The 12263-nt window shown below is 32.5% G+C and overlaps 1 protein-coding gene across 9 annotated transcripts in view; it reads left to right on the forward strand.

Annotated features, from left to right (window-relative positions):
- Positions 1–12263, forward strand: part of LOC6052639 (protein phosphatase 1 regulatory inhibitor subunit 16B) — a 224324-nt gene that overhangs the window by 9056 nt on the left and 203005 nt on the right. The window contains exon 1 of one of the 9 annotated variants that reach the window (XM_038252240.1): positions 7589–8430. The exons of the other annotated variants lie outside the window; for them this stretch is intronic. The gene's annotated coding sequence lies outside the window, so the exon portion shown is untranslated. Of the gene's footprint in view, positions 1–7588; positions 8431–12263 lie in introns of those variants that run through there. 9 annotated transcript variants of the gene reach the window in all.

The raw sequence follows: 12263 nt of genomic DNA on the forward strand, positions 1-12263 counted from the left end.
AAATATTTAAATATTATAATTTTAAAATATTCAAATCTTTAAAAAAATATTTTTAGGTAAGAGCATTTATAAAAAAGTTGAGTTTTATGTAAATAAAAATATTATTATATCATTTAAACCATTGTTTTCTTCTGCCTACATATCTCTTGAATAATATCTAATTTGATCTTTGATTATTCCTAAATATAAGTTATTTTGGATTTCTTACTTTTCCAGAAAATATCTAAAATTTAGGCATTTATGCCTAGAATTTAGTAATAATCATGGTCCGCCATCTTGAATTATACCTAAATATCAGTAATTTTGGATCCCTTACTTTTTCCAGAAAATACCTCAAATTTAGGTATTTATTCTTAGAAATAAGGAATATTCGTGGTCCGCCATCTTGGATTATACCTAAATATCAGTAATTTTGGATCCCTCACTTTTCCAGAAAATACTTCAAATTTAGGTATTTATGCCTAGAAATTAGGAATAATCTTGGTCCACCATCTTGGATTCTTCCTGAATATAAGTAATTTTTGATCTCTCACTTTTCTAGAAAATACCTGAATTTTAGGTTTTTATGCCTAGAACTTAGTAATAATCATGGTCCGCCATCTTGGATTATACCTAAAAATAAGTTATTTTGGATCCCTGACTTTTCCAGAAAATACCTGAATTTTAGGTTTTTATGCCTAGAATTTAGTAATAATCATGGTCCGCCTCTTGGATTATACCTAAAAATAAGTTATTTTGGATCCCTGACTTTTCCAGAAAATACCTGAATTTTAGGTTTTTATGCCTAGAATTTAGTAATAATCATGGTCCGTCATCTTGGATTATACCTAAAAATAAGTTATTTTGGATCCCTGACTGTTCCAGAAAATACCTGAATTTTAGGTTTTTATGCCTAGAATTTAGTAATAATCATGGTCCGCCATCTTGGATTATACCTAAAAATAAGTTATTTTGGATCCCTGACTTTTCCAGAAAATACCTGAATTTTAGGTTTTTATGCCTAGAATTTAGTAATAATCATGGTCCGCCATCTTGGATTATACCTAAAAATAAGTAATTTTGGATCCCAAACTTTTCCAGAAAATTCCTAAAAATTAGGTATATTGGTTCTTCAATTATACCTAAAATTTAGGAATTCTCGTACTAAAACGCGACTAGTAATTTTATTACTAATAGCCGATTAGTAATAAAATAACTTATTGCAGTCAGGTTCGATTATACCTAAAAATTAGGAATTTATACCTAGTGTCCGTTTTGCGTGTAGTAACAGTTCAATAGGGCGAATCTGCGTTTGTAAACAAGCAGTCTATCCCTCTCTTACTTGACGTGAACTGTCACTTGAGCGAAAGGGACAGACTGCTTGTTAACAAATGCCGATTCACTACGGATTACGGTTACTACGGATATGATAATGTATCTTGAGAGGGGATTTTCTGATCGATTTGGTGTTTTCGGTAAAGTTGTTTTCAATTTACGAAATTTTTTGATTTGTTTCAGGCATTCTAAAAAAAAAATGGGTTAGAGATTAGGGTGGTGCAAAATTTGATACCGGAGTTATGAATTTTGGAAAAATTGTGATTCTTGAAAAAAAAAACCTAAATATTGTCAAAAAAAGATTAAAAATCATATGTCAATGCAAAATCAAATTTGCAATCGATAATGACATTTCATATTTTTCGATAAAGTTAATTATTTTGAAGTTATAGGCATTCAAGGGTAAACATTTTCGATTTTTTTTAGTTTTTTGCAATTCGTGAACCCCTCCAAAAAATATATCGATAAGCTGAGAAATGTTTCTACAATTTTCCTATTTTTAATTTGATACAGCATTTTAGAGTTTAAATTTTGTTAAATATGAGCTTTTCTCGGTGTCTAGACTACCCCTCATTTTTCAACTTGAGATATCTCGGAATCTATTGGTTCGATTTTCAACGTTGAAATAAGAATGTTTTGTAAAAATGTTTTCTTATTTCTATAAAAAATAATTTTGAATATTTTTGAAAGGGCTAAAATACTTATTTTTGACAGTTTTAAGAGTTGGACTACACTTTTGAATTTTGAAATCATTTTCATGGATTTTCTGGGGTTTTTGAAATTTATTTTTAAAAAGTATTGCATTGTAAATGAACTCGATGTGATAATTGAAATTTATCATTTCTGTGAAAAATATTAACGCTAATGGTAAATAGTTCAGACAGATTTCTTTAAATGAATAGATAATTTTGAAAGTAGCAAATTTGCGTTACTTAAAATTTCACGGATTGTTTGTTTTTTGTTTCTCAATAAAAAAATGATCTTAAAAGAGTTTCTAAATTTCAATTTCAATGTCCGTTTAAAAAAAACTCTATATGTATTTTTGAAATAAAAATCTCAATTTAAAGAACCATTTCCTCTCAAATCACGTTCCCCACAATCGCGCCGCGCAAATGAGATAAACTTTCTCTCGAGTGCTCGATAAATGTTGCCTTATTTTCATCTTGCTTCTTTTTTTTTGCAATCAACTAACGTCCAACCATCGGTGAGTGCCCTTTTTGCCCAGTCTCCAAGTCTGCTTTTTGCCACCAACGCAGACACGGATCTCCGGCTCCGGAACGTCAAACTCTCGAGACATCGCCGCTTTAGAAGTTGTTTTCCCCGCTCGCGCGCGCCAGAATCCACCTTTTGGAAGGGGACAAATCACGGTGACAGAGAGTGAGAAAGAGAGCGAGATGTTGTCGGAATGCACTTTTGTTCCGTCAACGTATCCATCAAACTCTTCGGGACAGTCAAGAGCAGACAGATTTCATCCAAGTTTGCCACCAGACACGGTGAACAATGGGAAACATCGAGAAATTAAAAAGAGAGATGTGAGACGGTAACATGGAGTGAAACTTTCTCAGCTGTCATGGAATCCTTCACAGCAGCTTGACAGAAAGTTTAACTCCATGTTGCACTTTTAATTTCTCGATACATTTGAAGAAGTTTTGGTTTTGAATTTTAATTTATTTTGTTTTCTTTGTTGCTTATTTTGTAATGTTTTCTTTAAATTATTGCCTTTTTTTTGTTTTATGGTCTTTTGGTCTTATTAAAAATTTCAATAAATTCAATAAATCGTCAATTTTGAAATTCTTCTGTTCTGTCATTGTTAACTACACCGTCTGGCCGGAATTCCGTCACTTTTGCCGGAAGAAACCCAGAATCTCAGCATGCCAAGAGAGTAAGAAGAAACAAACAAAAAAAAACCCCTTCCCATGCAAGCGCCTGGTCGTGAAATCCGAGCAACCCGCGCCACGGAGTGTAACCTGAAACTTGTTGTCCAACACAAAACAGTCGGACTGAGTGAGCGCCAGGTAAAACGAGAGAGAGAACTCACCGAAGCGTACCGGCGGCAGTGAGTGAAATTGGAGCTCGCCCGAAGAGTAACTCGGCTGGCGTGGCGCGAACTGGTCGTCCACGAGGTCGGGTTATGAATAAAAGGAGTGGAGAAGGAAGCCGGGGAAATAAACTTACGGAGAAAAATTATGATCAAAAAATAAAAGAAAAATATCTTTGAAAATCTTTTAAATAACAGCGTTAAAAATGATTAACATGCTTACCAAATTTTTCAAAACACAACATTTAAACAACTGAAACTAGTACTGTTCTCTATACTTTGCAAATAACTGGTTCATTTCGTATCCTAGACCTTTTACCTTCTCCAAAATCGTACAACTCCAAGCGGAACTTACTTGGGGATACCGTGAAGATTATTCCTTATCCTCTTAGAAAAGTGGAGCACCAATACTTCCCGTCTTCCAAATCCCTTTCATTGTCCTTGGCAACCTGGGCTTGGATAATCATCACATCACATGGTGAAATCCAGACTGCAATCCACTGAAATCACCATCTTCAAGCGAAGCTAATGTTCAAATAAGGCTGGCACAAATATTTTTAAAAGTTTTTGTCACCCCCCCCCTTCAAAATTGGCCCGAAAAATCAGGGGGCAAAAAAATATTTTTACAATAAACTTCAAAATTTCAATGAAAATTCAAGTGCAACCAGCTGAAATCAAATTAAAATACATTCTTCTGCGTTTATAATCATTTTTAGCATGTTTGGGTTTATTAAAAAATCTTAATTTTTTTTGAAAATTTTCGATGCAAAATCTTTTTTTTCGATACAATTTTTATTTTTGTCAGATCTTAGATTTTTTGAAAACTAGAGATTGCAAAACAACTGAACTAGTGTAAAATTTATTTTAAAACACTTTTTTCATTTAAATGTGAAGACTATGGCTTGTTATTTAAATTTTGGAAATCAAAGATTGTCATTGAACATTTAATAAAAAAGGTTATTTGAATAAATGTGTACGGAATCATAAAAACAAACAAATTTTCCAAATAATCCGTTATTTTTTCGTAAAAGTCGCCCTATGAATTTGGAGTCTGTTCATACAAAGTTCCATGAAACTTTTCTTAAATCTGTAACTCAGGTAGGGATTTTCCGATCAATTCGGTGTTTAAAGCAAAGTTGTATTCAACGATCAGGAATAAAAATTAAACTCTTTTATTTTTCAAGCAACGATAGCCAAAAACAGATATTTAGAAAAAAGTTGTTACCTTCATAATTTTTTTTCACATTTTCTAAAAAAAAAACAGCTAACATCTGTAAATATTTTAAATCCTGTAACAAAAAAAAAAACAAAGCAAAATGTATGCAATCTGACGTTTAAGCAAACAAATGCAGGTAAACAAACAATGCATGCAAAATGTCAAAAAGTGCAAATTTGTTTGATTGTTCGTTTGTCATAGTCTAATATCTCCTTATAACAATAACTTTGTTGGGAATAGTATCAAGTATAAATTTTCTGAAACGAGTTTATTTTGGTATACTATTTTATCAAATTTCTGGAAAGTTATTCCAATTCCAGTGTAGGAAAAGTTACCAGACTAAGAAATTCTGCGATATTTATTCTCTCCTTATCATAATTTTTAATTGATAGTTTTCAGCTCCATAAATCAGAAATTCTGCTTTTACTTCATTTTATTATCAAAATAAAAGTTGAAAAATATTATTTTTTTTTCATAAATAAAAACAATTGTGTTTAAAAATTAAATGATTTTTTTTCTGAGTGTACCCGGGTAGACAGTAATAACAACATGCATGCCATTTGAATAACAATTTCTGTTAAAATAACAGAAAGTGTTATGGAATCTTCTTGAAAAAAACAATTTTTAACATAAGAGTTTGATAACAGTTTATGTTATCATAACAAAATTTGTTATTGGTCTGATATTGGTTGAAAGCCAAAACAACTGGGGTGTAACATTTTTTGTTATGCCAGAAAAAAATATAAAAAAGTTTAAACATTGAATTTACGAGCCATGGTTTCAATATTTGAATGAACAAAGTGTTCAAAAATGCATTTTACACCTGCCCAGTTGTTTTGCAATCATTAGTTTCCAAAATACCTAAGTAATGACGATTTTTTTTTGCAAGAAAAAAGTTTTTGCGGTGCTGTGCATTAAAATTTCATAAAAATTCAAAATACTTTTAATCCAGCCCCATGTTAAGTATGATTATAAATGCAGAAAAATGTGTTTAGATTGTTTTAAGTTTATTTGACTTCTATTTTCATAAAAATTTTGAAGATTTTTGAAAAAATATTGTTTATGCCCCCTGATTTTCGGAACAATTTTGAAAGGGGGGGACATAAATTTTGAAAAATATTTGCAACGGCCTTATTACAATTACAATCAAATAACAAAAAAAAAAAATCATAACGACGAATAACAAATCTTGTTATAAATAACATAAAATGTTATTGACCTAGTATTTTCAAATATCAAAAATTGTTATGCTCAAGTTATTACCGTCTGTTCGGGATAAACAATTTTACTCGAACTCCCTACAAATTTGCCGGAAACACTGAATCAATCAACATATTTTTTGTCATGGTACTGATTTGTTAATCCAGAGTTTTTTTAGAAGGTTCTATAAGCTAAGAGATTCCCTTTGCTTATAGGACCTTTTAAAATAAAACTTTAGAATATTTGCATAGAATTTTTGAATGGTGGTTAGATGATGGGGAGACGGAAATGCAAAATAAAACTGATTATTTGTTTTTTTTCCATTTTTTTAATATTGCAATTTCTCATTTTTTCAATTTTTTCTAAGTAAACATGTTCAGCAAAATCGCAGAGTTTAAATTTTACGATAATTTTTTCAAATCTAGATTAAATATTGAAAAGGTTCTATCTGCAAAGGAAACCCATGACTCATAGGTTTGAAAATTTAAAAAATTTGCTCTAGAAATGTAATTTTATCTCAATTTATGATGAATATGTAAAATTACATATCAAAAGATGTAATCCTGCGTACACATTTTTTCTGACAATACAACTTTCAACATTCCCCGACGAAATATCACAAAGAAAAAAAAATAGATTTATTATGACACATTTCCTATGATTACCATGATTTTTTTTAACCGTGTATTGTCCAATGCACCCCAGTCAAGAATTTCTAGAAGAATTCTAGCAGAGTTCTTACAAAGCTGGATATTCTTACAGAATTGGGTCCTAAAATGAAGCTTAGATTGCTGATATTATTGTTTAAAGCGATAAAGCTTATTTTTCTGAGTACAATGACCCTTTGTACGGCCACAAAGAGTTTAAAATGGATTTTTAAATCAATTTTGAAAAATTATCCTCGCGGTCCTTCTTGACAGAAAAGCTCCTACTTGACAGCTCGTTCCAAGGGGACCATAGTTGATCCATCGAAAAAATGTTGTCTTGTCAATTTTTTTTTTTGCATTAAAATGAAAAAAAGTGACCAGAAATGGTTTTTAATCGTGTTTTTTACCGTTGTACATAAAAATTGACATAGGGCTTTAGTACCCAATTCTAGCAGAAATGTTCCACCGTTCTAGTAGGATTCTGGTTGCTAGAATATTTCGTTACTGGGACCAAGTTTGTTGACGTTTTTCAGCACCCTCCGCAAACGTCAAACCATACAAAATCGAGCCAACTTAACCTGAACTCGAGCAAATTTGGCTCGATTTGTTTCACTAGGACTGATAGGTAGAATTATTGAAAATTTATCCAAGATTTGTTCTCCAAACGTGTTGTTTACTTCCAACGGCAAAGCTCACCTGTACCACACGTGGTTCTCCTCCTTCGCCGGGTGTCCTCAACCACTCAACTGCATCGCAGTAACCCGGAGTTCCGCCCGCGTAATGGCCTATCTACAATCACTTAACTTAGAAAATTTCACTTAGCTTAGGAGTTTGAATCAATGGAAATGAATCTGATCTTCTACAATGAAAAGGAATAAAATTAGAAACTTGACGTATGGTTTTGAAAATTTCAAAATCTACGGTAAGTTGACGTTTCCATATCAAAGGTAAACAAACAACTGCATAGCAACGTATATCAGCCCAGCAAATTTTCTAAGTTGATTGTGGATGACGGCCGTAAGTTGTGTACATTTTCTAAGTTTTACTTTACTTAACTATTCTAAGCTAAGTGATTGTAGATAGGCCATAACTCACCAACCCGAAACCGCTTGGCTTGTTTTCCTCTGGCGCAGTCTACTCCGACGGCGGGCACAGCTGTCCAACTTCGTTTCGCGTGCGCTTCAGTCGTGAATGAGATTCCACGCCGTACGGACCGTATTTCGTGCCCCTTCAATGTAGTTGTGCGTCCGTGTGTGTGTGTTCGTTCGTGTTGTCTGTCCGTGTGTTTGCGCCGCGTGCTTCGTCTGCGTTGACAGACCGGTTCTTTTTGTTGTTGTTGTTTTGCTACTTGTATCGCTTTGTTGTCGTTTGCTTCAACGCCTGCTGGTGTTGGGGGCGGAGGAGGAGCAGGAGGATTCGTCGTGGTTGCTCCGCGGTCGGTTGATCCGTGTTTGTAACTAGAGAGATCTGCCCCAGTGCACCGGGTCTTGGCTGTGGCAAGTTCGGCAGCATCCGGTGGCGTCAGCGGCAGGTTACCCTTGACATGCTGTCTCGCTTGACAGCTACGTGCGACCTTTGCTGCTGGACATTCACTCGTCAAGCGTGAAGAAATGTGCAGAGGTTCGTGGTAGCGTGTACTACACCGTTGCACGCTGAATTCCGGCATGGTGTTCTGCGATCGTCAACAGGTCGTTTGCAGCTTTACCCTCTTTAAAATTTGTTTAGTTACGTGAACGAAAAAATGTTTAGCGTGTAAACAAACGTGATGAAGTAACGTTTTTTTTTTGCTTCATCTCCTCTGGGCAAAGGTAGAGGGATTTGTTTGGAATGGTGAAACACGCCGAAAACAACAACACCAGAAACGGTATAATTTGTTAAAAAAATGTTGTCGACAACAGAGTGGATGTGAGAAGAGGCAAAACAAAAGTTTACTGTAAGCTGCGAAACGAATTCTTTTTTTTTTGTAACGAACCAGATTTTTCTATGAGGAATTAAGGGCAAACGCGTGATTTAAGGTGAGTTACAGTTTTAGATATTTTTTTTAAAATTGTTTCAAACGTGTTTAAACCTATCAATTATTGCTCCGAACAACACAACAACAAAAATAACAAAAATTAAATATATGTTTACTACCTTTAAATGGCTGCATTTTAACAAGGATAAATTTTACCAATATTTTAACCAACCACCAATTGCATTACAATGGTAATGTGAACCAAATGCCTTAACTATAATAAGTTTTACCACAATAATGCGGATGTCGAGAGCTTAACTACCCCCCTTAAGTATTATTATTGGGCTCAACCTAAGTTAGTGCTGCTGTAAACTACCTTCTTTGGTAATTGATGCCTTCGTTGAGCGACTTTTCCAAGCCCCCCAATTGAAATCGCGTCGCGTTGGTGGGGGCCAATGCCAATCGCCGCCAAAGTCGTTGAAAACATTCCAATCGCTTGTTGTTGTTGAATGTTTTTTTTCTGTTATGTTGTTGGGGTATGAAATTTCATGGCATCGACACTCTAACAATCGGTTTCGTTGCGGAGAATGGGTTTCTCGCTGGTTTAAATTGGAGCATTTTCTGGTAGGGGAGCCGGGGGTAAGACGGCCAGGCGGGGTAAGACGGCCACCCCACTGTTTTACTAAGTATACTAATGAATATTACTAAAATGTTTAGCAATACTGTTCCTCATGCTAAATAATGCATATGGAGTCACCTTTGCCAAAAATATTGTTTGAAATAGTATAAAAATAGCTCAAAATAAACAAATAATTTTTGAACTTGAAACTGGATGTAATTTTCATGAATTACAACTTAGGAATTTTTGTTAGATAACAATATGTTTTCCTGTCTTCAAATATTTTTTCATGTTAAATTGAAGTTTTCCCTAGATTATGTCTCTCGAAAAAGTTTAGAAAATGCGATGAGCTATTTACAAAAATTGTTTAAAAAAATAATTTATTTGGGGGCAAGACGGCCACCTCCTCCGGGGGTAAGACGGCCACCCGTAATTTGTAGATTTTAATAGATATAGGTTATATTTTTGACGGTTTTTGACTATTATGACATATTTGTAGATAAGGAAAAGCATTTTCAATAAAACTATCCATTTTTAATCAAAATGCTGTTAACTACCGTTTCGACAACATTCTTTACTGTGATATAGCAAAACTCATTGAATAGTATGAAATCCTATCAAACTTTTCATAAAAATCGCTAATTTAATATTGTTTACATAATTTTGATTTACTTATTCTAATCAAAATACACTAACTAATTATTTTGCATCAAATTGTGTTTGTTTTGTAGTAAAAATTTACAGTTTTTCATAAAATGTGGTCGCAATAATATGAAATTCACTGAGCCAAAATATGAAAATTTTTAAACAGCATTTTTCTTCACATTTGAAACCTGATTTTTTCAACCAAAATAGTTATGATGTTCAGAGAAGTCTGTTCAACCAACCTTGTAGGAATTTGGGTGGATTTAGCAAAGTTATTAAGTTAATTTATAGCACTGGCCGTCTTACCCCACATGGGTGGCCGTCTTACCCGCGTATTTCATATATATACGATTTCAATTATTTTTTTAAAATTCCTGAAAAGTATTGAAAATTGGTTTTTAGACTAACTAATTTATGTCATTTCTATAATGGACTAGTAGTAGAACAATATGTACGTAATTTGAGATCAAAATAATCTGTTGTGTAAATTTCATTAGACTTCTCCCTTAGGGTGGCCGTCTTACCCCCATCTCCCCTATGTGAAAGGTTGCAGTAATTGATTGGTTGGGTTGAAAATAAATTATAATGTGAAACTAGAGTTCACTTAAACCAATAAGTGTGTCGACCATATTTGCAAAATTTGAAATTTTAAATTTTTATGATGCGATTTTCAATGATTTTCATGACGTCGTCTTTTTTTTTAAATTCATTATCAGTTAGCTGAATTTTTTTTTGTTTACAAACGCAGACATTTTTTTGTTGAATCAGCCTGTACGAGGTTTGATTCAACAAAACTTTTGTTGAATATAATCAACGCCGATTTTGCGTTGAAACAAACCTTGATTTTCTCAATTCTACAAAAATCTTTTGTTGTTTTGAAAAAGTTGCTTTGACGTTTAGCGTTGATTCAACAAAAATCTTGATTTTCATATCATTAAAACGTTTTGTTGATTCAAATATGTCTTATTTTCTGAGTGCAGTAAAGAAAATTTTACTGTTTTGCAAATCGACTTATTGTATTTTTGATTTATATAAAACTTTGTTAATGCATTTCCTATGTAGAAAAAGTCATTTAGCATCATGAGTTTTTTCATACAAGTTTTAAGTTATGATTAGGACTTTTCAGGAAAAAATAGGTTCACGGAAAAAAATCACATTTTAAACTTTTTATGACTAAAAAAGTTTAATTCCCAAAATCCGTATTGCTGAATTTTCGATTTTATTTTCTATGTTTCAGGGTACTAAAAAATACATATTTGAGCCTATGATTTGAGTTACAAAAAAAATGTTTTTTTTTAGACAAAAAAAAAATATTAGGAATATTTTTTCAAACAAAATTTAATTTACTATTATTGGGTTATTTATAGGTTATTTATAGTTCAAAAGCTATAACAAATTAATTTCATTTTCTCTCTGGATTTTTGAAACCAGGGAATTTAGTTTCTTTGATACAGCCCCCCAAAATTGTAATTTTCAACTTGTGGTATCGCGGAAACTATTTTTCCGATTTTAAATAATAATAATTGAATATTTTGCGAAATTTTCTGATCTTTTCAAGAAAAATATTTCAAAAAATATATAATTGTGTCTTAAATGTGCAATTAAGAAATTTTCTAGTTTTACAATTTTGCAAGCTTTATTTTGAAAAATATGATATTATTTTTATTAAAACGACCAAAAAATTTAAAAATCGCAAAAAAATGCAAAATCTTAGAAAACTACTCTTTTGAAAAATTGATTTTAAGTTTCTATACACTATTATGAAAAATATGTGTTAAAAATTCAAGTCAAAATTTCAACCTTCTTAAATTAAACTTTTTTAACTGTGTTGTAGAAAGTTTCAATAATGATTTGAAGATTTACATTCGAACAGGGCCTTCAAATCAATAATAATATTTTTTTTATTTTTCATGGCATCAGAAAATTCTGTTGTTTGGGTAACCTCAGGTAGAGGTTATGTGAGTGACGAAATGATCTTCAATTTGAAACCTGCTGTTTTCATTAAAATAAGAGCAATTCTTGAGTTTTTTCGAAGGTCCTTTTTATAAGCTATTTTGTTTCAAACGTTTATAGAACCTTAACAATACTCTAGTTTTTTTTTACTTACACAGCAAAAAAGTAGTAATCCAGCTGCGTGTAAAAGGCCTGGGTGTAAAATAAATTTTGAATTATTTTATGAAATTCTATATATTATTATTAGTATAATACTCCCTGAAAAGTGTAGCCTGTCAGTATGGGAAACCTACTTGGCCGGAATTTCAAGCTAATATATGCGTTTATCCTTTCCACTCTTCATCTGTCTGATGGCCGAGCGGGCTAAGGCGCCAGTCCTTAGTGATGGTGCTGGGTTTGAATCTGGTCGGTTGCAACTTTTTTTACAATCGGATTTTTTGCTGTGTATTTTTGTTTTCAACTTAAATTGCTTTTAGCTGGATTTAGCTTCTCTCAAAAATGCAAGGGACCAAAGTATAATTCCTTCCAAAAATTTGAAATAAGCTGGACTATCGATTGTTAACTAATAAGTATACACAGAAAAAAATATTTCTGTAAATTTACATTATTTATCATGTACCAAAAAGTATCATGATAAATGATGTATATTAACATTAGGTTCATTGGAAATTTACATT

The sequence above is a fragment of the Culex quinquefasciatus genome, chromosome 2 (genome assembly GCF_015732765.1).
Source record: "Culex quinquefasciatus strain JHB chromosome 2, VPISU_Cqui_1.0_pri_paternal, whole genome shotgun sequence".
In the NCBI taxonomy this organism is placed as follows: domain Eukaryota; kingdom Metazoa; phylum Arthropoda; class Insecta; order Diptera; family Culicidae; genus Culex; species Culex quinquefasciatus.